This window comes from Meleagris gallopavo, chromosome 14 (assembly GCF_000146605.3).
Source record: "Meleagris gallopavo isolate NT-WF06-2002-E0010 breed Aviagen turkey brand Nicholas breeding stock chromosome 14, Turkey_5.1, whole genome shotgun sequence".
Classification (NCBI taxonomy): Eukaryota; Metazoa; Chordata; class Aves; order Galliformes; family Phasianidae; genus Meleagris; species Meleagris gallopavo.
This window is the reverse complement of record NC_015024.2, coordinates 13,368,854-13,392,961: the sequence shown is the minus strand read 5'-3', so window position 1 is coordinate 13,392,961 and position 24,108 is coordinate 13,368,854. Positions and strand designations below refer to the sequence as shown.

The following is a 24,108-nucleotide window of genomic DNA, read 5'->3' as shown; positions in this document are numbered from 1 at the left end:
TGACCTCTGCTTTCTGCAGCTGACGGCTTCCGGGGGAGCCGGAGCGGGGCCAGCCCTGCAACACCTGCGGGGACCAATGCCCCGGATTCGTCCTGCACAAGTGGAGGTAAGGCCCGGCGACACGCGTGTCCCCACCGCTCGGAGGCAGCGAGACCGCGTCCCGGATAGGGCTCCCTCCGGCGCTCCCCCCACGTGGAGTTTCGGAGCTCCACAGAGCATCTTCAGGAGTGTAAATGTGGCTTTTAGGGGAGTGTTCGTGTTGGTCTCGATTCCCCTGCTTCAACAGGTGGGTCTCCATCTCCCGTGAGAGCTTTCTGCCCCGTGGAGCAGCACCCGGCTGTGCTGGCACCTGCTGTGGGATGCAGCCCTGGGGGAATTGGTTTGCTCCATACTACGCACCGCATTCAGGGGCTCCTGCTGCTGCCCCGTGCAGGCAACCCTGGCAGGGAACAGCAACAGTGGGATGGCAAGAGGTCATTGTGGGGGACCCATGGTTGGTGCTCCCAGGTGGCTGCGTGGAGCTCCTGCATCCCCCTGGCCCCGCAGCAGGGTGTTGCCCCTTCGGTGATGCCTAGCAGTGATACAGCTATTGAGATGGATGAGCCCTCTCCTCCGGCTGGGTGGGGATGTGCGTGTGGGAAAGATCAAATCTCCTCTTATTTTTTTCTCCCGTGTTTCCATAAAGACAATAATGCGGTGCAAATGGAGCACTGAGAGCCTTGGCTTCGTGCTGGGTCAGCCCCATCTTGTGAGTTCACAGGTGATTTGGGATTTAGCGATATTAAACATTCTGGGCTGGGGGCTTCAGAAGCTGATACTGACTTAGAGCCCTCAGTGACCTTATTAGAGCCTTATTTATAGTCTATCCCCATTTCCTCAGTATCTGCTATGCTTCTAGCACACGTCCTACTTCTCAAAGCTGCATCTCAACAGATTAAAGCATGGATCCAACTCAAAGAGAAGGACACTGAATTGATTTATTAGTGCTGAGTTGTATCTAAAGCTCCAGCCTTGCAGATGAGCAGTGAAGGGGGGCCCATGGGCTGCGCTCTGCCCCTGGGAGATGGTGCTGGTGCATCTGCAGGTGGTGGATGAGTGGAGGTGATGGATGAGCCCTGTTCCTCCACCCTACACAGGTGCCAATCTGAGTGTCCCATGCCTCACCTCACACCTTCAGAAGGTGAAGGTGTCTCCTGGCTGCAGGAGCTGTGCCCTGCTGCTAATTGGGATCTGCCACGTGTGTTAGATCTTTGAGGTCACCCCTGAGTGTCTTTTTCCCAGTACTTACAAAATGCTTTCAAGAGCTGCCCTAGGTTTTTTCATGGCTGAGGTCTGGGGCAGCAGGTGTTGTCACAGAGGTACCTCGTAATGCTTTAAAGTGTCACGGAGAACTTTCAAGTGTAAGATAAAAAGAAAAGGGATGGTCAGCAGAGGGATTTTTACTCTGGTCTGAATAAGGTGCTGCGTTTCCTGCGAGTTATGTTACCCTTAGGTTAGAAAGATGGAGTGGGGAATTGATACAATCTTATCAAAGGCCACTGAGCTTCTTGGGTGGTGTCAAATGTGTGACGCGGTTGTGATCTCTGCAGCAGCACACTGCCTGCTGTGCCGCATCCTGCAGAACCCTTGAGCAGCAGGCTTCACCCTGCCGGGAGCACCCACCTACCCACAGCTGCCCCCTGGGGGTCCCACCGTGGATTTGGGTTGAAATAGATGGTTCCTTCTCAGGAAGGAAGGGGTTACCTACCTGGGACAGCAGTGTATAGGGCTGGGTGTGCATCTTTAGTGCCCTCGGCTCTGCATCCTGCAGTGGGGCAGGTGTGCTCCAGCTGCACGCCTTGCACCAGGGACGGTGAGGCTGAGCCCTGCTGCATATGCATTCACATTTAATTGCCTCGATGTAAGAGTAATTATGCAATTAAAACAGAAAGGCAGCTTGTTTGCCAAAGCACAATAGAGAGGAAGGATGCTCATGTTTTACTAGTGAATGGTTTATTAGTGCACAGGATGTGTAATAGTCATTCCGTCCGTCCCAAGCACGCTCAGGAGCAGTGCCCTGCATGCATGGGGCCATGCAGCTCCTGCTGGGGATGTTCACAGGCACTTTAACTCCCCAAATGGGATTGGAAAACAACAATGGTCTGTAAGGAGATCTGCAGATTAAGGATACAAACCCAGATCAATTAACCACTGGGGATTCGTAAAGCTTTTTAAGATCCTTTAACAGCGGAATTTTGCTGATAAATGGGGATTGGGCTTTTTTCTTCAAAGATGGGAATTGGTGATGTGCTTTGGGGAGAAATAAAAGGATTTATGAGCTTGTAGGCACTGAAACCAAAGCACATCCCTGTTGCTGGTGTACACGTTGTCCTATACGTGATCCTGCAGGACTGAATTGCCTCGTTACCTGTGATTCTAGGTGTGATCTGTCCATCAGGCAGGCAAATGGCTTTGTCAGGCACCAAAGGTTTCTGCGCCCACATACTCTCTTAAAAGCCACTTTGCTCAGATGGAGAGGTGGCTTTGAGCGTTGGCTGCATTGATCATTCCTAGGAGCACAGGCATCCTTCTGAGCCAGGCAAACCACTTGAAAGTAAATTGCATTCTGCAGAACTGCTGTATTTTCAGAATAAAACCAATCTCTGTGATTTGGGGGGAAAAAAAAAAAAAGAATGAAAGAGGATTCCCAAGTAATGCAAAACTATCCCTGGCCTTAGAGTACATTTCTGAATATCCTTAATCTTACCCTTAAACTCTGATCTTGCATTCAGGCTGGTGGATGAATTCCCTTGATAACGTGTTGCAGACAGGGAGCTGCAGATCCTGTACTGTTAGATCAGGACACGTTGCCTCCTTTCACTCAGCGCTCCCAGATCCCATCTCTGGTTGTAAGACACAAGTTCCATCCTCAGTGCTAAATCATTTAACCCCAAGGAGGAGAAAGCAAGCCACGTCTGAACAGACTGAAGGTTGCATTCCATCATCCCTGGGTGTGAAGTCTGCAAGGATGCAGCTATAGGGATACAACCAGAACAACCTGCAATTGCTCATGTCCTGAACAGCAGAGCAAATCCTTCCTCTAACCCTGTCACTTTATTTTATGGCAGACTGTCAGTAAGGTATGTTAGGACCTGTGTGGGCCGTGCTCTTGAGGATGGAAATTGGGCACACACAACGAAATCCCCGTTAATGCAGGCTGATACTTGAAAGGTGGCTTTGTGTGTGGGAGAAGTGAAATCAAATTCAATAAAAATCTTCAACTCCTTGGGAGTCCGGTTGCCGTTTTCTAATCAGATCTGCATTACATTAAGCTGTGTGCCATTCAGCTTGTTAACAAGCTTTGGTTTAAATAAAGCTGTCATTGGGGTTGGGTGAAGGGATGGCCATTAGAAGGGTCTTTTGCATAATGTCCCACAGAGAAGAGCCTGCAGAGAGGTGGGCTGGGAGAAGGGAGGCGGATGGAACTGCCAGTCGCTGCCTGATGCAATTAGTGCGGGTGTGCAAACCCTAAAAGTGACAAACAGCTCCAACACAACCCAGATTGCTGAAGGCTGAATCCAGCAGAGCTGTACTGGGAGGTGTGGGGGACACGAGCCACCTGTGCTGCAGAGCTCAGGGACAGCAGGGTGCTGCAGCTCCCGGAGAGAAGGCAGTCAGGCGCTGTGGCAGATAATTTTAACAATTGTCTCAGAACACTGGGAGAAGTCTTTGTTGCCATAGTTATTCTTCTCACTTGTAGAAGTGGTAAATAACAGCAGTAAACATGACATAAGGCTGCCTTGCTGGTTTGCATCTTTTCTTGGCGTCTCTTTTTCTTGTGCGTGTGTAATTGTTGTCCCTTGCAAACACATGGGGTGAGGAGATCTGCTCGGCGTGTTCCTGTCACACTGCAATGTGGGCTGACGTGTCCCAGGTCGTGCCTGGCCCTGGGCGGCTGTTTCTGGGCCAACTGACTCAGAACTCAGCAATATTCTGGGTTATTACTTAGGTGTTTCTTTGCTACGGTATCTTATTGCTTCATTGTCATCTACTACAGAAGTCTTGTGACATCTGGCCTTGCCAGGTCTGGGAGCAGGAGAACGTTGGGAAAAGAGTAGATGTGGCACTGAGAGCTGTGTGTTGGTGGGCACAGTGGGGTTGGGCTGATGGTTGTTGTGGATGATCTTAGTGGTCTCTTCCAACCTTAACGACTCTATAAAGCCCAGGTAATGCCGGCTCAGGGTGCTGAGTGATGGCGCATCACAGGAGCCCATGGACAAGGAAAGAGGAGATGTGTAGTATGGCAAACCCACCAAATAAGTGGTAGACCAGAACTTTGGAGATGTGGTAGGTTGCTGGATGGCGGTGGCTAGGTTGCATTGCATCGCATGCCTCTGTTTTGTTGACAGTAGCTTGGGAGTTGCTAGTGGCAGTGTTTTTTCTGTTCTTTGCTCAGCATGTTTGTACAGTTCCTGTCCTCAGACGTGATCCACCCTTGCGTAGAGGCCAGCAAAACGGCTATGGGGTGACAGGAGGCTGTGTGCTTGCAGCCCAAGTATGCATCCTTCTTCCCACTGGTGACTAGTACCTCATCCAGAGAAGTGATACATTTCTAATGCAGCACGTGAACGAATAGCACCAAATCCTGAAGCATTTGTTTCTACTTCAAAAAAAAAAAAAGTACAGATTATTGCTTCCATATGTTTTTCAGCATTTTTAGTAGGTTATGTATCTCTCACATACACGCTCCCAGCTTTTCCCTTTCATGAATAACATGCTTTGTGCCTCTCTCTCCTTTAGGATTCAGATATTCTTCACTTCCTTGTATGTTTATTTGAAAGGCTTTGGGGATATGAGAATAGCAATGCCTTATCTTGAACAGGCTTACGCTCTCGTTGCTTCCCCAGTGAGCAGTGTTGGGGCCTGGGGTGTTTTGTACAGATTTCCATTTTGCAGCGGGGAGCCTGCAGGAAAGGGAAAGCTGTGCCAGAGGGGAGTGCTGCTGCAGAGGTGAGTCCCCATGGGGCTTTGGGTGGCTGTCCCACAAGGACACCCCATCGAGGGATGCAAAGGAATCAGAAGTGGTTTCTGCTGGCTGATTTCTGAGCTCATTGTTGGGGTTGGTAGAGTGAGCTCGTTCTTGGGGTTTTTGTTGTAAGCAGTTTGGGCAGGGAGAAGCCGTTCCTTGCCCAGTGACTCACTGCCGAAGCTGGTGTCCTTCAACTGCTGTTGGGGCAGCTTTTGGGATGGGTGGCTGCCCATCACCTGTGCTGTACCTCCCTTGGTATAAATGACTTCAGCTGTCCTACTCGCCTGCATCTGTGAGATTAAGCACTTGTGCAAGCGTTGTGCAAGCATTTGAAAAATCAAGGCTGAATTTTCCTCTGAGAGACTCGGAGCAGAGGCAGAGTTCCCTGAAGGCGTTTGAGCCACGTTGAGGTTCCCAAATGCAAGCTAGGGCTTTGCCTTGGGTGGGCAATGAGCACATCATGCCCATCGTCTCATTGTACTTTGTCAAAGGGCAGCATGACATCAGGATATGGCTTTGGGTACATCGGGGTGTAAACATCCCCGTGGATTTTCCAGCTTCACCCTGGTATAATCCTTCTTTCCATAAATGCCCAAAGAAGTTTGGGGGCTCCCAACCAAATTTTTTGGCTGTCCCTTGCACGCTGTCATACCCTGCTGCTAACACAGCCCCTAAGCCAACAGGCACAGATAAGGTGTCCTGTTTGTATTGGCTGTGAAACGCCATATCCATTTTAACATAGCACCACAACATTACAGGCAGTGTTGTCACTGGCAAAAAGCCTAAAATAAATTCTTTATTTTTTTTCTATGTGATGTACAGAGGAGAGGTGAGGTACATGCCTGTATCTGGGCGAGCCCAGGGAGACTGTCTGAAGTCTTTTACAAGCCATTGGGGATTGGATTGCAGGAGCTCAAAGGAGCTGGGACACTTCTTGATTAAATTTCATCTGAACACAGGAGCCCCAGTCTGCAGCTGGTGTAACTGGAGTTGCTGTGGGCAGAGCTGCCCAGGAAAGCCCTAAAAGCAAAATTTCTCATAGGAAAGTGCTGTGTAGATATGTTTTCTGCATGTTTTGAAGCAGCCTCATGTAATCCTAGTTTTACGAATGGGGTGAAAAAAGGCTAACAGTGTGATGTGGGGTTTAGTCTGGTTTGGGGGGGTCATTCTGTTCTTGTGATTGTAAGTGGACCTGATGAGTGAGGGGGTAGAGCAGAAAAACACTGATTTTACTTGATATTTTGCTCTTAGTCTAAACAATTATTTTTAAGTGTGAAGTTTTATTTTGTGGGATTTTTTTATTGTTGTTTGTTTGCACTTTTTGTTTGGAAAAATGCCCACAGCTGCATCTCAGCATGCAACAAGTGAGATGCTCCTGTACTCCCTGCCTGGTGTGAGCGTGAATGTGGGTGTCCTGCCCTCCCGATGTCAGCAGGGCAGCAGCCACCCTTTCTCAGTGCCTGGGTCCAACCGCCAGCTGCATCACTGAGCTGATTGTCATCACCAAGCACATCTCCATCCCAGGTGAAATCACCCAAGACAGAGCTCACAAAGCACATGGCCGGGATAGATGGGCTTGCATGAGGGATTTCCTTCCTGACAGCTGTCGGTGCTGGAGGCTACAGCTACAAATTCGGGTGCCACCTTGCATGTGGTTTAGTGGGAGGTGGTGCACTGATTTAACAGCTCTCCGCAGCTGAGTGGGCAAGGTGCTGTGCTCCCTGCAGCCTCCAGCCCAAGTAATGGGGCGCGTCAAAAACGGGGGAGGAGCTGAGGGACGAATGCCTTCCTCTGCTGTCAAGAGCTGCTCAGCCCTTTGGAGAGTTTCTCTTGTTTTTTGTTCCCTGTTTGCCTTTAAAAAGTCAATCGGCAGCCCTTTATTCTGTTCAGGCTCCCCACCCTCCGGCCCCAGTAATCCATCCTTATTATATCACTGAGTCACTCTTCAAATAATCAATTGCCTTTTCATTGTCTGCCTTGTAAGTATATCACCCAGCTTAAGGATTGCAGATAGCATCAGCCTGGCTCTTGGGCAGATGGTTTTGCAGTTCATGATGATGCTCGTTTGGATGCTTATTTTTTCTCTGATGAACAAACTCCCAGGAAACCTGGGCCTGAGGATTCTTCCCCATCTTTCTGCTCTGTGGTCGCTATCTAATGTTGGAGGAATTTGTAATGTTAGCAGGATTGTCCAACGCGAGGGAAGCTGATTACGGGGTGAGCATGGCCAGTGTTGTTACGAGCCTTTATCTCAGGGAAACCCCAATGGCCAGAGCTGTCCTCAGATTTAACAAAATAGATCCATAAGAAATTCAGGGTGCTCTCTGCCATCGGAGAGGCCATTTCTTCCCCCTTGCGTGGCTCTCTGCAGGGCCCTGATGCTGGAGCTTAGCACTCCGAGTGCTAAGGATCGCAATTACTATTCTCACCACCGAGGGAGGCACTTTGTGCTCTGCCGTCGCAGCAAATATTTCATCCCCTATCCATTGCCCTTGTGTGGATGCTGCTGCTGTGGCGATAAAAGACATAATGGCTGCTCTCACTGATAAGGAGAGTATATAAATGTAATTACTGAAATCCTTACGTGGGTGGAGGAGTCCCTGCGAGGGGTTCTAATGCTCACGAGCCCTCGGCTGTTCTGGGGAAGCTGCCTGCAGCTCCTGGCAGCCGGGTTGGAGCTGCTTGGCCGCAGCTGGGAGCAATTAGGAAGCACTGTCTTTTTTCCCTCCCTTCCTCCCCACTTTTTTTCCTCCTCTTCTTGAAACCAACCCATTGGCCCTGGGGAACGAGGAAGGAAAGCCCCGCAACTGATAGTGCGTGCATCTCTTCAGTCTCACCCTCACGAGGAACGCGCTATAGCCAAAGAGAGAGGTATTATTTAGAGCGGGCCAACAAAAAAATATTTCCATGGCAGCAGTAACCATAGGAAACTTCCCCAGTGTGTGCAGGGTGCGTCCTGTTTCCCTGCCTTCAGCTGTTTGCTTTGCGGTGTGCCCGGTGTGGCTCCAGCAGTGACCATCCACACTTCTGTCCCCTGCTGTGGCCATGGGGATGCGTTGCTGTGCCTGTGTTCTGCGCTCTAAAAAGATGTTTTCAGAGGGTTCCTTAGATGCCAAGAAGTCTCAAAGCCACCTTTCACCTTCTGTCATCTCACAAATGTGTGTTTGATCCTTAAATACCTAAGGCATGACAGTGAATAGGCTTCCAGGATCCAATTCTTCCTTTTTATAGCGTCTTAGAAAGATGCTTTTATGCTCCCTTTGGCTCAGCCAGTGATGCTTGGCCTACAACCAAGATGGGGAAACTAGGACAAGAATCACTTAGATGAACAAGCTGAAAAGTTGTTAAAGATACCAACTTTTTGTTGGGGGAAAGTATTGATGGATGGTCTAATTTAAATGAAAAAAATGAGTATTTTTCATGGAGTCACAGAACTGTTTGAGTTGGAAGGGACCTTTAAAGGCCATCTGGTCCAATTCCTCTGCAATGAACAGGAACACCTACAGCTTGATCAGGTTGCCCTTTTTGATCAGCTTAATCTGAACACATTTACAAGAAGGCAGAAGAGAAGGACAGTTTTGAGGGTGCTGCCACCTCTAGGAAATGTTGGCTGGAAAGCGACCGCCTTTGTTGGGAATGGAGTCCTTCCAGCAGGAGCACAGGCAGGCAGCTGGGATTTCTGGATGCTGTGCAGCTTTAAGCACCATTCTTGCAAAGGCCACAGCCCTGCTGGAAGCAGGTTGTTGCTCAAGGCTGCCCAACGTGTAAGGAACCTGCAGGCAGAGGAGGACAGGGGTGATCAGCTTTCCCTGCTCACGTGCCAAACAAATGGTAACATTCATCACCAAGACTGGTCTGTGCCTTATTAAATCTGTTTTTGGATTTAATAAGGCCATGGGCTGGTAGTTCGGCCCCTTTAAATGTCAGGTTGGAGAGGAGCTGGGAAGTGAGAAGACAATAAAAGTTAATATTCTGAAGTCAAGTATGTGCAGTGTAGCTCAGATTTTTAATATCAAGTGCATAATTTATTACAGGATGTAGAGGTTTCCAATACATACATTTGAATATGTTTTAATATTATCTTTCCTTCCAGTAGCAGGAACAATGGTGTTTAACAAAAGAAAAATGATTTCATGTTTCCATTTGATGGTTCCAGCGTGTACCTCTAATAGGTGTGGGATTCACCGAAGCGTGAAGGCTATCTGATAAACGCCTGGATGATAAAGCTATATTGTTTGCTCTGATTTCCTTCAGCTATTTTCAAACATATAAATAAAACATTTTTGAAGTGTACACCATGCAGTTGAGCACAGGCTATTTACTTTGTGCTGATGTGCCCTAGAGGGAACACCATGAGCCCTTCGGTGCCCGACAGCAGCGACCTCATGGCATTAGTTCTGCATGTTGCACTCGAGGTGGTTGCACATCATTTTAACAAATGTTTTATCCTACGTGGAGGTACACGTATTTGAAATAATAACAATCTCCTCTTTAAGTAAAGAAGCATTTGTCGTCTTGTACAGCAGAGGGCACTCGGTGTTGCTGAGCTGGGAGGCTCATGGAGAAAACCACGGGGCTCGCGTTCTGTTTTGCAGATATTAAATACTGTGTGTGTGTGTTTTGGTTATATGTGTGTGTGTGCATATAAAAAGATGTAGGGTGGCGCATATATAAAAATAATCCTAGCATGTAATATAAAACTGAAATGCTTGTGATGTTGCTGGAGATGGATGGGGTGCATGCTGTGTTGTTCCATGCTCAGTGTGGGAAGGCAAGAAGAAGAGGCCCTGGGTAGTAAAGGGTAGCAAGCTTGCAATCACAGTCTAGAGATTAACTTTTGAGTTTTCAGTTGTTAATTCTTGAGGAATTCAGATGTCCTGTGTCATCCCCAGTGAGCTACTTATCATAGAGTCATTTGAATTGGAAAGGACCCTTAAAGGCCATCTGTTCCAACTCCAGTGCAGGGACATCTACAGCTTGATCAGGTGCTCAGAGCCTGGTATTTGGGTTGGGTTAATCTGAATCACTGACAGCAGTACTGCAAGAGGTGGACATGTTGACATCTCTGTGTGAAATACAGGTCAGCAAGCAGTGTGAGAGGGCATGAGGTTGGAGATAACCAACAAATTCCAAGCACACAGCAAGGTGGATTTTGCCATTGGGTGTTGTGCAGTGTGGAGATTAGAGAAATGTGGGAATGTTGGAGGGGCCTTATTGTAACAGGTACTAATTAAGGTTTGGATGTTAGGGAGTAACCCAAGATTAGTGGTAGGGGTTTTGTAAGCAAGCTCTGTGATGGGAAGGCAGTAGCTGTAAGCAGTCTGTATGGGGTTGTTGCGAGCAGCATTCATCTTTGTCTGAATGTTTAGTAAGACCTTGGTGCAGCTCAGGCATGACGCACATGAGGGTGCAACTGCTGGTGTACTGCAGAGCCCCTTCTCACTTGGGTAAAATTGCAGTTACATTGATGAATACTGATAATTATCCCTGGGCAGTGTTCCTGGAGACCTTGCTGGGCTGTGGATGGGATCAGACTTGTTAGACCAATTCCTGTTCTACACATTTTGGAGCTATGCAATCAGCTGGGCAACATCTCACCAGTCAGATGTCCCTAAGCTAACTGGGATTCAACCCCCGCAGCTTCAGGACAGGGACAAAGAGCAGAAGAACAATATCACAGCACAGCTAGAACCCCACCATGTACCCATGCTGCTTGGTTTTGCCTATCTTATAGGCTTTGCTGATCATTATCCCGCTTTGGGCAGGCAGCTCAGTGGGAAATGAGGGTTACAAGATGTTTTGCAGGAGCTTTGCATCATTAGCACAGATTTGGCAGTGTGCAGTTGGAGAGAGCGCACTTGTGGGCAGCCAGCATTGTAGGAGCAACCTTTGAGCCTCACGACTCACCTTAGCCAATGTCAATAAGCTATGAACGAAATGAAATGAAACTACTTAAATACACCATTAAAATATGTTGTTATGTTAGCGTGTGGACCTTCGTGCAAGATTGCTCTTTAACTGTAGCCATTAAAGGACCCCCATGGAAGAGCTATAGAAGGCTGCTAAAAACCATCCCCGGCCTTAACCACTTGTTGGCTACCGAGTGGATTTTGCACCGAGGTGAAAGCACTGTGGTTTGGAGCATTTGTATCAACTTTGCAGCTCGAGGAGCTTGCAGACAGTAAGAAGAAATGAATTTAAAAGGTGCTGTGCGTTGCTTTCGGGTGTTGAAGCCCAGCTGCCCTGTCTGTTGGCTCCTGTCCTCTCTGCCTTTACACGTGGTGCCCAAATCCTGGTGGCAGAGATGTGTTTAAGGGGGTCCTGCACGTCGTTTTGCCTTTTGGGCTTTTCCAGATGATGCTGGAACTTGAGTAGTTCATAAAAGGAGCAAGTAGCCAAATGGACCAATAAAGGGAGTTGGTGGAAAGGCCCAATATATTTTATGAAGAAAGAAATGTATCCTCTAACGCGAGAGTTGTGTATTGTAAAATTTTGCAGGGCTGCTAGCGCTGTTAAGTGCTGGCTTTTCCTCCAGCCACTCTCTGAGTGCATGCAGGAACTGTCTAAGCTTTCGTTTTGGCCCGAACTCCTCCAGGTCTGGGTGGGATCCTGGCCCTGGGGAGGTTGGTGGGAGACGTGCCCTGAGTTTCTCAGGGACCTGACATGTGGTCTTCAGCACAAGGCAGGCGATGACAGACTTCAAACGAAAAGTATTTGGCCTTTTATAGGCATTTTAGGTTAGGTAAAATACAGCTTTACATCTTCCTAATGCTTTTTGATGGCAAGAAGTGCAGCTAAAAGGCCAAAATCTGTCTTGATGGTGGTTCTCACTGGGAAATGCCTTTATGCAAGCCAGGAAAAGTTAAGCTGTTTTGATTTAAGCAATGGATAGGTTTGCAGCATGGTGACGGTGCACACTCTCACTGTGTTTCTAACCATGGCAACCCAACAAGTGAAATTTCAGACCGGCCCCGAGGGTGAGCTCAAGGCTTATCAATGATTCAAATCCCCCCAAAGCTGTTTGGGGTCTTCAAGCAGGCTGTGATCGCTCAGGGTGAGCTGTCTGCTTGGGTGGATTTCATGCACCATCCACAGCTACAGAGATCTTTCTCATTTTGCTGCCCTCAAGCACATAGGGTGGGGAAATTGTGACCTAGGTGCAGCATCGCTAGCGCCTGTGTATCATTTAAGACACACAGGTTTGGGGAATAGCAGAACAAATGAGGATCTCGTTCCAGATTCAATGTTTTTTTGCTTTTCTGCAGAGTTGTCTGCAGCTTCAACCTTGGCGCTGGCTGTCCGGTGAGATTTTAACTGAGGCTTTTTAGTATTCTCCTTGTGCAGCGTGGATTTGTTCCAATGGGCTGCAGAGATGTGCTGCTGCTCAAGCTAAGCGTGAATTTCTTCACTGATAAAAATTTGATGTCATTCTTCTATCTTGGCCTCAAAGGGCAGGCTCAGCTGATCATATGAGATCCATAGAGTTCTGATCTGACTACTGTTCCTGAGAGTGCTTTCTTCTCTACCCAGATTTTAAAATAGGGTAAAATCCTGATTTCTAAGCTGCAGTTACAATTTAGTCCAAATCAACCATCTATCCCCTCTCCTTGCTGGGACCACTTGGCTCCTGCCTGGTCTCACAGGGAAGTGATGATCATAGAATCACAGAAATGTTTGAGTTGGAAGGGACCTTTAAAAGTCATTTAGTCCAACTTCCCTGCAATGAACAGGGACATCCACAGCTAGATAATGCTATTATGGAGAATGGGGCTCAGAAATAGGACACGGGCCTGCACCAAATGCTGTGCAGACCACCATGCTCTTCAATCCCCAACCCCCTTCTATGAGCTTCCTCCAAGGTGATGGTGTTTGCTGCTGAGCTTGGCTGCTCTCGCTCTCCCAGTGTCCACCTTTTGAAGAGATCCATGGTTGGCTTTATCAGGAGCTGTCCTAGGATTTTTCTTGCTTGCAAATGTGATCTTAAATGTCTTCAGGTCTGTGTGAGTCCTGGTGTTAGAGCTGCTTTGATGTCTTCACCGATACTTCTTAAGGCAGTTCAGAATGCTTTTATGCAATAGCCCCAAGGTGCTTGCACAGAAAAAGGTGCTTTAGAAATACGAATTCTGTTTGAGGACAGATTTTCCTCTCCTGCTCTCTCTCAATTCAGGACAAGGCAGTGAAAATGTAGCATTTAATTAAAGTTAGTAAAGGTTTGGAAGTGAATTGCTATAAACATAAAAGGCATAATCAAATGCCTGCCTAATCCCCACCTTTAGGGCACATTCAATGCAGAAAGAGCATAATGTGCATGAGACTTGCATTGAAAAGCGATGAGGATTTGGGAGCAGATCTCTTATAGCTGGATCTTCTAAATTCTTTCACTTCAGGCTTAGGGATTTAAATATCTACATATTATAGGAAAGCATAAAGCTTGGTTGGTGCAGTCTGACACCATCCCGTCAATCACTGTGGCTGTACACCTACATAGGCCCCGCAGTGGGCAGTACAGTGTCCTGACCTTAGGTGTGATGGGAACTGGCCCCCAGTGAATCACAGCCTCTGTCACAGGCTTCTCCTTCTCTGAAGCCCATGAGAGTATTCTCATTCTCAAAAGCACCTGAAGTATTTCCTTTATTGGCCTAAAGCAGGATAGGGAAGGGATTGTGTTGTTAATGCAGTTTCAACCGGAGGAGCTGGGCTTTTTCAGCTGCCTTCTGCAATCTTGAGCTCCAGTTTAAAATAAATAAATAAAATTGAAACAATCTTTATCCTGAAAGAGTCAGAGAGAAGGAACCAAATGCTGTTATCTCCCTGGGTCTCCAGAGAAATAAAAGCTCGGTGCATCGGAGCTGCCCAACTCCATTACCATCTCCCTCACCTGCCCACGTGTCCCCTGCAGCCAGGTGTCCTGCAGAGCATTATTTCCCCACTGAACTGCCAAGCCCTCTCATTTCCCTAAAACAAATTTTCCTTTGAGCACTGTGTTATCAGTGCTCTGATATGGGACACAAGGGGATGTGATGGCACATGGTATATTGCAAACCAGACAAGACAAGAGAAACGAGGAATCCTACATGCAAAGGTTTCTACCCTATAATGTGAGTTGGTGACTGTGGCTACCACCCATATCTGTGATGTGGTACAGGAGTGCACACCAAAGTGGCTGACAGCAGGCTGCTGTTGCTCTGTGCAGGTGGGATGGCAGTGAGCGAGGTGGTGTTTGTAGCTATTGGAGATTTAATGAAAAAGACCATCTATACGTTGGTTTGAATCAAAAGGACCGCGTAGTGGTAGTTTTGGGGACAGGGCTATTGGGAGCGAGGCTGGGGAGTGGAAAGAACCATGGTTAAGGCCAGGATTTGTGTTGTGATCGAGCGCTCCATGGTTTTGCTTTGCAATTAAGTGGTATTTGGCTTTGTTTAGTTTTGGGTAGGAACCAGGCTTTGTTACGTGGTACAGCTGTGATTTCTGTTGCTGGCTTTAAGGTGTGAAAATCAGGAATATTTATTTTGGTTGAGAAGGAGCAGTAAGGTTTCATTTAGAACTCAAGCCATCCATGTCTGCGGGAAATGTTTCCTATACCATAGGGCTGCAGGGAGCAGATTGGCGACTTGGGATTGCCCATCTGAGAGCATCAGCAATGGGAGATGTGATCCAAGAGAGGATGAAATGATCCCATGAATGGCGAGGGGCAGAAGGCAGGGCCCTGTGTATCTGGTGGCCAAGATACAAGATGAGAAGTGCCCAGCTCAGGGTAACATTAGTCCCATGCCTTCTGGTGCGGGGCCCCATGGATACGGGAAGGGCTTTCTTTTTCTGTTGAATTGGGCTCTCAGCCAGGTGAAAGAAAACATTTTCCCAACACCAAATGGAAAAATGCAAGGCAGACGTCTTAAATGAACTGTTAAAGGAATAGAGCTGTGAAAAGAGTACGTTTTCTGTGTGCTGGGGTTATGCATTTAGCAGATTTTTGACTATTGGAGACCTCTGCAGTTTGTAGACAGATAAATCTGTTGCAGCAACTCAAGTTGTAGCAAAAACTGAAGACAAACACTGGGAACTCATCCCTGTTCCAGAGCTTACTTGGACAGTACTGTGCTGTCCTTCCAAAAATCTTGGGGCATTTTTCCTTACCCCTCCAGCCCTCTCCACTTCGTTCCTACAGATGACTGGCAGCTCTACTCATGCTTTAAAATAACCCAGGCTAAAAAGTGTGATTTGTGTTTCAGCGATTTTGATTACACCCACATACTATTTTTATTGCCGTTTAAATCGTCTGTGTTAGCTCGAGATGTGTTTCTTTTAAGCAAGTAAAAAAAAAAGAAGAAGAAGAAGAAAAGACTTGACTGTTGCTAACTGTTGCTAAGGAAAAGAAGATATTTATTCATCAGGGCACTTCTTTCACATTGTGAGGTTGGTAGCTATGGAGGAGGAACATAAGGAAAAGACACGGTTATATATTTCAGCCTTTCTGTTATTGCTGTTGGATTGCAGCCATATCTACTGATGGGCAGCAGATGTCATTCCCCTCCAGGATCGTATATCTCGGTGTGATGAGAGTTATGGGTGCCTGATGTGAAAACCCAATGAGCATCCCTGGACTCTGCTGGGTCCCAGGCGTATGAGGCTCCAGTGGTCTGTAGACATCTCCCCAGCTCCACAGAGACTCCTTTCTCCTTAGCTTCAGCCTATCCTTTTCAAAAATCCCAATCAAACCAAAGAGCCAAAAATGATGCACATGGCCATGTTCCTTCCCCAAGCTCCTGCTTCTGGGAACGTGCAGCAATACCATTAGCTGCTTGTTGCAGTTAAGAGGTTTTCCTTTTAGCTGTCATAGCAACAAGAAAATATTGTTTTGACAGAAATTTGAATTAAAAATTTGTCTTTTTCCTAGTAAGCGAATTGCTCACTTGTGAAAAATATAAATCACTTTGATCGGGATGGATATCGTTATAAGTACCTCTGCGTGCTTCCAAAGTGAATTTTGCAAATGCCTCGTGCCACATTCTGTCCCTGTTGAGTTTGTTTAGAGCATCCCGTGAATCTGAGCTTTATTTAATGTCAGGCTTGGGCTGAAAAGCTTCCTTGGCAAAACTTCCCTGGTGCTTGTAACCTGCGAGAGCTTCAGGGGAAGAAACAGGTCTGTCGAGTTCCTGGGAGCAAAGGGAATGACTCCTCCAATGTAGGGTTTCTGTTCTTTCTACTGAAGCTCTGGTGTCCAAGCCTAGACAAACAGCAATCCCATGGCTGTGGTTCTTGGAGCACGATGCTGTCTGGGAGCAGGGAGAGGCGGTGAGTCAGGGCGCAGTGTGGTTGGTGGGGAGCAGGGAGCAGTGCTGATGGCTTTGAGTTGCTTTCCCCACCCAGAACATGGGCTGCTCAGGGACTTTCCAAGCCAGGTACGACTCAGAGCAGTTCTTAACCCCAGGTGCTTTTCTGTCCCATGAGCTGCCCATTCTCCTTGAGAATCCACGCTCACTGCTGGCACTCAGAGCTCCTTTTGGTGTCGCTCCTCGTTCTGTTGTTCTTCAGAGCTGGATGGCTTTCTGCAGCAGATCTTGGGGCTGCGTGGGGTTGGGGAAACAGAGGAGCAAGGGAAGGGACCTACCCAGCTGGGGTTCTCACGTACAAGTGCTGCTCCAAAAGTAATGCCTCCTATTTTATTATATTGGCCCACAACATCAGAGGTGGATGTTGGTGGTATGGCAGCAGAGGTTGAACCTTCCTGCCAATATCCTGTTTTACTTTGTTGCCATGCAACAGATGGCTGCAGAGAGGCAATGTCTGAGATGGAAGTGCACTTGAAGAAGCAAAGGTCTGGAACTGAATTCCTCCATGTGGAATGGCACCCACTGACATTCATCAGCACTTGCTGAAAGCTATGAAGATCAATCAGTGGATGGTAGCACAGGGAAAGTTGGACTGCAAGGGCAGTATTTTCCTAGCAACAGCACCATCATAGCAGCTGTGAAACTGTATCTGCCTAAACTGGTGCAGATTTTTATGAGCATGCCATGCAGGCTCTTGTTCATCACCGGTGAAAATGCACAGATAATGGTAGTGACTATGTTGAAAAGTAGTGTGTTATAGCTGAGAATTTGCTCTATCAGATAGTGTTATTGTATTATTTGTATTACTTTTGGAGCAACTGATGTGCGTGGGGTGCACGATGTCTAGAGGGGACATCCCAGTGCATGACCCTGTAAGCTGCTATCTGTACAAGCTTCAGTGTGGTGTTTCCAGAAATAGGAAGAGGGGGAGAAACCACCTGGAACATCACCAGGTCCAGCTTCTCAGAGGAGATCTGTGGGCTTTTGGCCATCTCAGCTGTTCAGGTCCCGAGCTTTTGGTTGAAAGTCAGCTTGCTCGTTTGAAATGTCAGCATTGAACTTATAACAGAAAATTTGCTTTCTCCTCATGGAAATCCACAAACAAAGCCTTTTCCAGCCAGCTCTGTTCTTAAGCGTTCAGTATTGATTTGTGAAATAAAATCAGGCTCAGTCGGCAGCGGTGTTATCTGCCACATGCTGATGCAGAAAACGATGCTGGCTTTGATTCCCCTTTGCACACAAGGGTGTCGAGGCAAGCTGTGTCCGTGGTCACCCACTTTTGCTCAAACATTTCTTTTCCCCAAACTGAGCTCTGCAGCTGTACTTCTCAGCATTTAATATGGGTTTTATTTTTTTCTTACACGTGTTTGTCGTCAGCAATGTGCAGAGCAATGCAGGCATGCTGTTGAGAATTATTACATTGCTGTTTTTTTCTTTGCATGTTTGAAAAAGCAGCACAAAATTACACATAAAAACAGCAGCATCTGTGACAGCAGCCTGGCCCAGGCAAATTACTACTTCAGAAAGTCGGTGCGGATCTCTTGTGATTCACTTCCCTGCTTGCCAGAGCCACATCATGCCCAGCGCTTTATTCCAGCCACGATAGGTGTGTCTTTTCTTTTCCACCCACATCAAATTCTTAAAATAAGAGTGCTATAAAAGGAAAAAATAACTGGAGTTTATTTTCCTCTGGAGCACACTGGGCTCTGGAAGTTGTTATTATAGGTGAAGTCATCGCAGAGGAGCTTGTGGAGCCCTTGGGGAAGGGTGGGAGCAATGCTGCTCTTCCAGAAAGAGCAGCACTGGTGATGTCCATGGGCAAGGGGACGAAGGATGGAGAAATCACTGTCAACTTCTCACTGTGATTTTGGCCAAAGATTGGGTATTTCAGTGTGCATCCCCCTTCAGCACAGTGCTGCCAGGAGCAGAGCGGATCCGCCCTGCAGTGCTGTCCCTCTGCTGGCTGCACTGCCCAGGCCATGCGGACAGCTGGATTGTAGCTATTCTTTCTTTATTTCACATAAAAAGGAGTAAGATCCTTGTTGCCACGGAAACCAGCAGCCCTAATTATAAGGAGTTTGATTCAGTGGATGTAAAAAGCTACAGTTCTTCCTTTTTTTTTTCTTATTAAAAAAAGAAAAAAGAAACCAGACATGAGATGATAACCCAATGACTGGTATGAAGCTCATCTCAAGTATTTTCCAGGAATACACAGAATAATACCACTTGACCTCTCTGGCAGCGAGCTGGGCTGGGATCAGCAATCCTATCCTTGGCTGCCCATTACTTGTGCTCAGCCACAGCTGCCTTCAGGCAACCAGCTCAAAACGAATCACACTCATCATATTCTGCTTGATTTGCTTGGTTTTGCCATTGTCACTTGCAGTCAAAGGGCATAGGTGGAAATAATCTGCCTGGCTTAGGTACTGCTCTGGGATCTGGGAAAGCAGCTCAGCACCTCTGGGTGCAAGAAGAGCTGTCTGTGAATAGCCCCATTGAGCAGCTGCTGGGCTTGGAGCTAAGCAGTGTTAAGTGCTTTGCCAGATCTGCAGGAATTTGCTAGTTTTGCTAGTTTTGCAGACAGCAGTGAAGTAGGATTTACATCAAAACAGGATGCAAGCGGAGATGTAAATAATGCATAAAGAATGCAGTGTGTGTAAAGTGGCCTTTTCAAGTGGCCTCTGAGTTCATCCCCCCATTGGTCTGCCCTTCTCTTCTTCTGAGGGAAATCAGCAGAAAATACAGAATTAGGGAGTGTTTTCTGTCTTGGCTTTCTGGCTTGTTTTCCTTCCAGCAAGCAGTGAGCAGAGGTGAACGTCCCGCACAGGTCGGAGTTTGGGCTGTATTTGGGTCACGAGGGTTACCGGGGGGGCAGAGATTTGCACATGGATTTCATTATTTTATTCCATTTTTAGAATGTGCTTACTGCGAGTTAAAACTCAAATTCGTCTTGTAACACAGATACTTAAATCCTGGCCTGGAACTTTAGCTAAGAGGGGAGCGTTTAATACTCACTAAATCCCTATTTCAAATAAACATGTGAGAGAGTGGCTTTCTGCTTTATTGGTGAAGAAACAAAGCTGATATTTTAGAATATACCCAATTAAATTCTGCAGAGCGGGCTTTCGTAAGGGGATAAAGGACCAAGGCTGAAAAGCGGGGACTGATCAGGGTGTTCTGATGTGTTCTGATCTGAGTGGAGACCCAGGCCGCCATGAGGCCTCCCCTCAGTCTGCTCTCCTCTGGGCTGAACAGCCCAAGGGACCTCAGCCTTTCCTCTTTCCCTCCAGACCCTTCCCCATCTTCACAGCCCTCCTTGGGGCTCGCTGATGGTTTTATGTGAGGCTGGTTCTGCTAATGGCTTCCCATTAAGGGTGTGCTGATACCCATGGTTAAGTGGCAAATGCTAAAGTTGCAGACCTGGGTGGTTTATCACAGGCAGCAGAGGCTCCTCCTGTGCTTAGCAGTAGACATGTGGTTTGAATGCTGTGCTGAACCGTAGCAAAAGCTCCTCACCCCAAGCAAGACTTGAACTGGGCTTTTTCAGAACTGAAAGAATTTTTCTGGCTTTTAAGTGCCTGGGGCTTTTTACAAGACATCCATCTCTGCTTTTAAAACCCCGCCACCGTGGTGTATCAGCACCTGACAGCTGTGACCAGGTAAGAACTATGATGTCTTGAACAGAATTTATGAAACTACAAATTACCTTTTGCCCACTGAAAACTCTAACAGTGCTAGTGGTTTGGGGTTAATACAAAGGAACCACAGTGCTTTTTTCATTTAGCAATCACCATGTGACTGATATAATTTTTTAACGTACCTTCCCTCCCAGAGTTTGGAATGTATAAATATATATAAGGTATTAAAAAAATTACAAAAACCATTAGGCAGGAATTGCACATTAAAATGTATTTTACATGTTTTTCTTAGCCCTGTTTAGCCATATGTTAAAATAAACTTCAGCAATGGCAACCATTCTCATTTGAGTTTATGTCTTAATAAAATAGTATGTGGGTGGTAAATACAAGCAAATACATTGCTGCACAGGAATGGGGGTCGAGCTGTTTTATATGATATTTATCTAAATCATCCCTGCTGAGCAGCTTCCACCTGCATCCCCTGTGCTAAGGGTTTGGTCCCCTTCCCATTGGAGTTGGTGAGACATCCCCAGGGGGCAGTGCTGCTGATCCATTTCTACTCATTTTAATTGTCTTTTTACTTTCCAAGTCTTCACAGAACTGAAGAGGAAACGATTCTGTCAGTATTTCATTTTTTTAAGCAGGAGAAAGTAGCTGAGGTCAGCTGCAGGTTGGGTTTTAGTGAGGGTTTCTGGAAAGCTCATCAGCTGGAAATGTGAGCATGGTGCTATGAGGAGTCATCTCCCTGCCTTATGCAGATGGTCACTCCCTATTTAGGTTTTGAGGGCATCGTTTTGTGTTGTATAGCTCTGGTCACTTCTGCTCACCTGGTGAAGGCCAAGAAGTGTTTCCATGCATTGCCTACATGTAGTTGCAGTAGTTTTAAGTGGCCATGCGTTGCTGTTTGCTCTGTTCTCAGGTGAATGGAGAACAATGTCCAGGTGATGCTCCTTCTGCCCAGAACATAAGCCTTTCAACTCCTTCTGCCCGTGAACAAACAAGATTTGCATTTTGGTACTGCTTTTCCCCTAGCTCACAGTAAATTGTATTTCCATGTGACATTCTGCAGCTGTCTGCCTTGACCAATGCTCTGGAACTTGCTACAGCAGCAGCAATGAACAACTAAATCTGCATTAAGGGCGAGCAATTTCCTTGTGTGCCTGACACCACTCTAATGGCCAGGACGGGAAATGGCTCAGCCTCACAGCGCTGTGACCTGGATTTCAGTGGCACAGCCAGATCATTACTCCTCACTACCTTTTCATAGCACCTGATTTTCTCTCCAGGTGATAAAGGCAGCAAAGTGCCATGGAGGCAAATGGGCTGAGCACGTGGATAGATCAGGGGCTCTCTCTGGATATCTGTTGCCCTCCTGCGTTCTGGGGCTCGGGATAGCTTTAGGTTGGAGGACCCAGGCCTTGCAGGCATGGCAGGTGTGGGATTTGGGGATGGGTCCTACTCCTCTGCAGTGGCACAGTGTCCCTCTCCCATCCTCGTCGGATGCAGTGCTGGCACTTGGGCCTCCCCGTCCTATCTATCTTCGCTGGTGATCATTTACTTAACTTTGCATTTATTTAAGAATTGAACTCCAGCAGGCTGTTTTAATTGGTGGGACTGTGGCAGTGTTGTGCTAAACTGGAGACAGATGGTGCTCACACAAGGACCACACATGGAGGTGCTGGGGGGGCAGCAAGACTGGTGCTGGAAGTTCACCTCTGCTGTTTTCCTTCTTGCACAAGTGTGTGCTAGACAAGCAGCAGTTTGTTGGCTCTGTCACTTTGTAAGGACACCTAAATAGCTCTTTTTGCTGGGGGCAGATGGATGGAGTAGTCCCTGGTCCCAGCAGCATCACAGAGATTTGGCGGACACTTTCTCACCTTGCAGCCAGCACAGGGTGTGGGGATGAAGCCAGGCAAAGGCTCTCTAATGAGGCAATATAATGCTTCATTATAAAGCGTTGTGTACAGATATAATTAGCTTAGCACACCAGTTGCCATGGTGTCTGACACACGTTGGCCCAAGTGCTGGGTTAACAATGTGTCCAAATGCTCAGCCAGTTCCTTTCATCGCTTGGAGCCAGAAGAAAGGAAAAATCCCCAAACCTGATGTGCAGTAGGGAGGTGCTGGGCAGGCAGGCAGCTGGGGCTGGGTGGGCATGGGTCAGTGGGGCTCATTGTGACCTTCCTTCATCTATCTGTTAGAAAATGCTGTTCCAAGTGAGAGGTGAGCACTCTTGACACCTTCTGCTTTTTGAGGGGTTATGTTGTGCAACCAAGTAGGATAAACCATTTCTCTCATGGAGGGGATTACAAAGTCTTAGGGTAGAGTTATCCCTGTGTGGGTAATGTGTTGGTTTTGTGTCTGGCTTGTTTCCGAGCTCCCTCCCAGTGCAGAGAGGCCCTCCCTTCAGCCTCTACACTCCAGCTGGAGATGTAGGGCAGTGCCCCAAAAGTGGTGATCAAGCAACCAGAAATGCTTCTTGGTCTCAGACTTTGCCTGGAAGGCTGTGATTCAAAGGCGCCCTCTGAGATGGGATTTGCACACCTCAACCATCTTAAAACTCTCTGAGGAAGGAAAAAGGAATAAACCTGTCCTCTTGTGTTGGGTCCTGCAAGCGGGCAGTGTGCCGGTCAGTGGTTTGGGGAGCTGCCAAGGGAGCCAAGAAAATGTGCTGACTGCGAAAGTGCAGGCTTGGTGCAAGGGTGTACTTGTCTCCCAAACGGAAATTGTTTTGTAACTAGGAACAAAGAACCTGGGAATGGTGCTGCAATTAGAAACTCATCTGTCTGACTCCGGTGGGATAAGGCAACTTCACACCTTACTCAGAGTTAATGGCAAAGTAACAACTGCTCAGAGCCTGGCAGCTGGACTGAGTGATTATAACAGACAACTAACATAGCAATAAAATCAGACAGAAATGCTGGGAAACACTGAGAAGCACAACTGGAGAAGCCCCGTTCTGTATGTCTTCCTACTGACTATACGCTCCCAAATGTTTGGTCTGGGCTTGGCGAATGGCTCGAGAAGTGGGGACTGGTCTGGGGCTGCAAATCTCTGATACGTGTGGTGATGGGAAAGGCTGAGAGCACTGTCTTGGGGTATGATTTGCCCGGGGTGGACTGAAACATATTCCCCGGTTGTTTTCTTTGCTGCAGCCAGGATACTGTTACGTGCATTTTTATGAGGCATTTTATCCAGAAGTGCTTTTTCTCTCGAGGACTCTTTAAGTTGATTTTCCACATCAATTTATTTTTATAATTGCATCATGTTTACTGATTCTGGCTCATGAATTTCTAACATCTGAATGTTGTATCTGCAAGGCAGCCAGCCTTTCTGTGGAGATTGCATTTCATAAATACAGAGCAGAGAAACAGATACAATCAATTAATTAGCTCACACTTAGCCTCAGTAACAAAGTGAGTCAGAGGGTGTTTCTACTGGGCTGCACCCCCCTCGAGGCTTTGCCACAGGCAGCTCCTTGCTTTATTTCCATCAGCAGCAAGTCTGGTTGCACAGGGGATGTTGTCTGAATGCAGGAAGCAGGTGTGACGTTGTTTTAATACACCTCGACATGTGGTGCTGCTTCCTCACACCGCCCCATGCTGCTCCCCCTTCGCTTGGCATCTTGTCTGCATGAGAGCTTGCTCTGGCTGCAGACAGATGCAGTGATTTCATTGTGCTAGCAGCAGCCACCAGGTACACTGCTCTTTCAAAAGGCATTGCCTTCCTCTTAATGGGAAGTATAAATAAACACAGGGAAAAAAAACAGCTGTTGAAATGTTTATTAAACAAGCTAGTAGTAACACAGGTGAAAGGTTGGGAGTCATTAGTGATATAAACAAGGATGAGCCAGGATTTGAATTAGTTTCTCTTATGGATTTGTCGCTGGCACCAAACTTGTATCAGCTGCTTGCTCAGCCATTTGGGAATGCCATTTAACTTAGGAATGCTCATTTCCATCATTGGAGCAGCCATGGGCTGTACAAACTGACATTCCCCAACGGTGTGTCCCACTTCAGCCATTGTCTCACCCGACTCCCGCTAGGCTCCATCTGACTGCGACAAAACAGTGCCGCAAAGCAAAAAGCCATCCCAGCTTTGCTGTGATCTGTCATTTCTCCTCAGAAATATG

The 24,108-nt window shown here is 47.2% G+C and overlaps 1 protein-coding gene across 1 annotated transcript in view; it reads left to right on the top strand.

Moving 5' to 3' along the window:
- Nucleotides 1-29: 29 nt before the first annotated feature.
- Nucleotides 30-24,108, top strand: part of PRICKLE2 (prickle planar cell polarity protein 2) — an 89,165-nt gene continuing 65,086 nt past the window's right edge. Inside the window, exon 1 of the mRNA XM_010718673.3 lies at nt 30-106. The gene's annotated coding sequence lies outside the window, so the exon portion shown is untranslated. The remainder of the gene's footprint in view (nt 107-24,108) is intronic.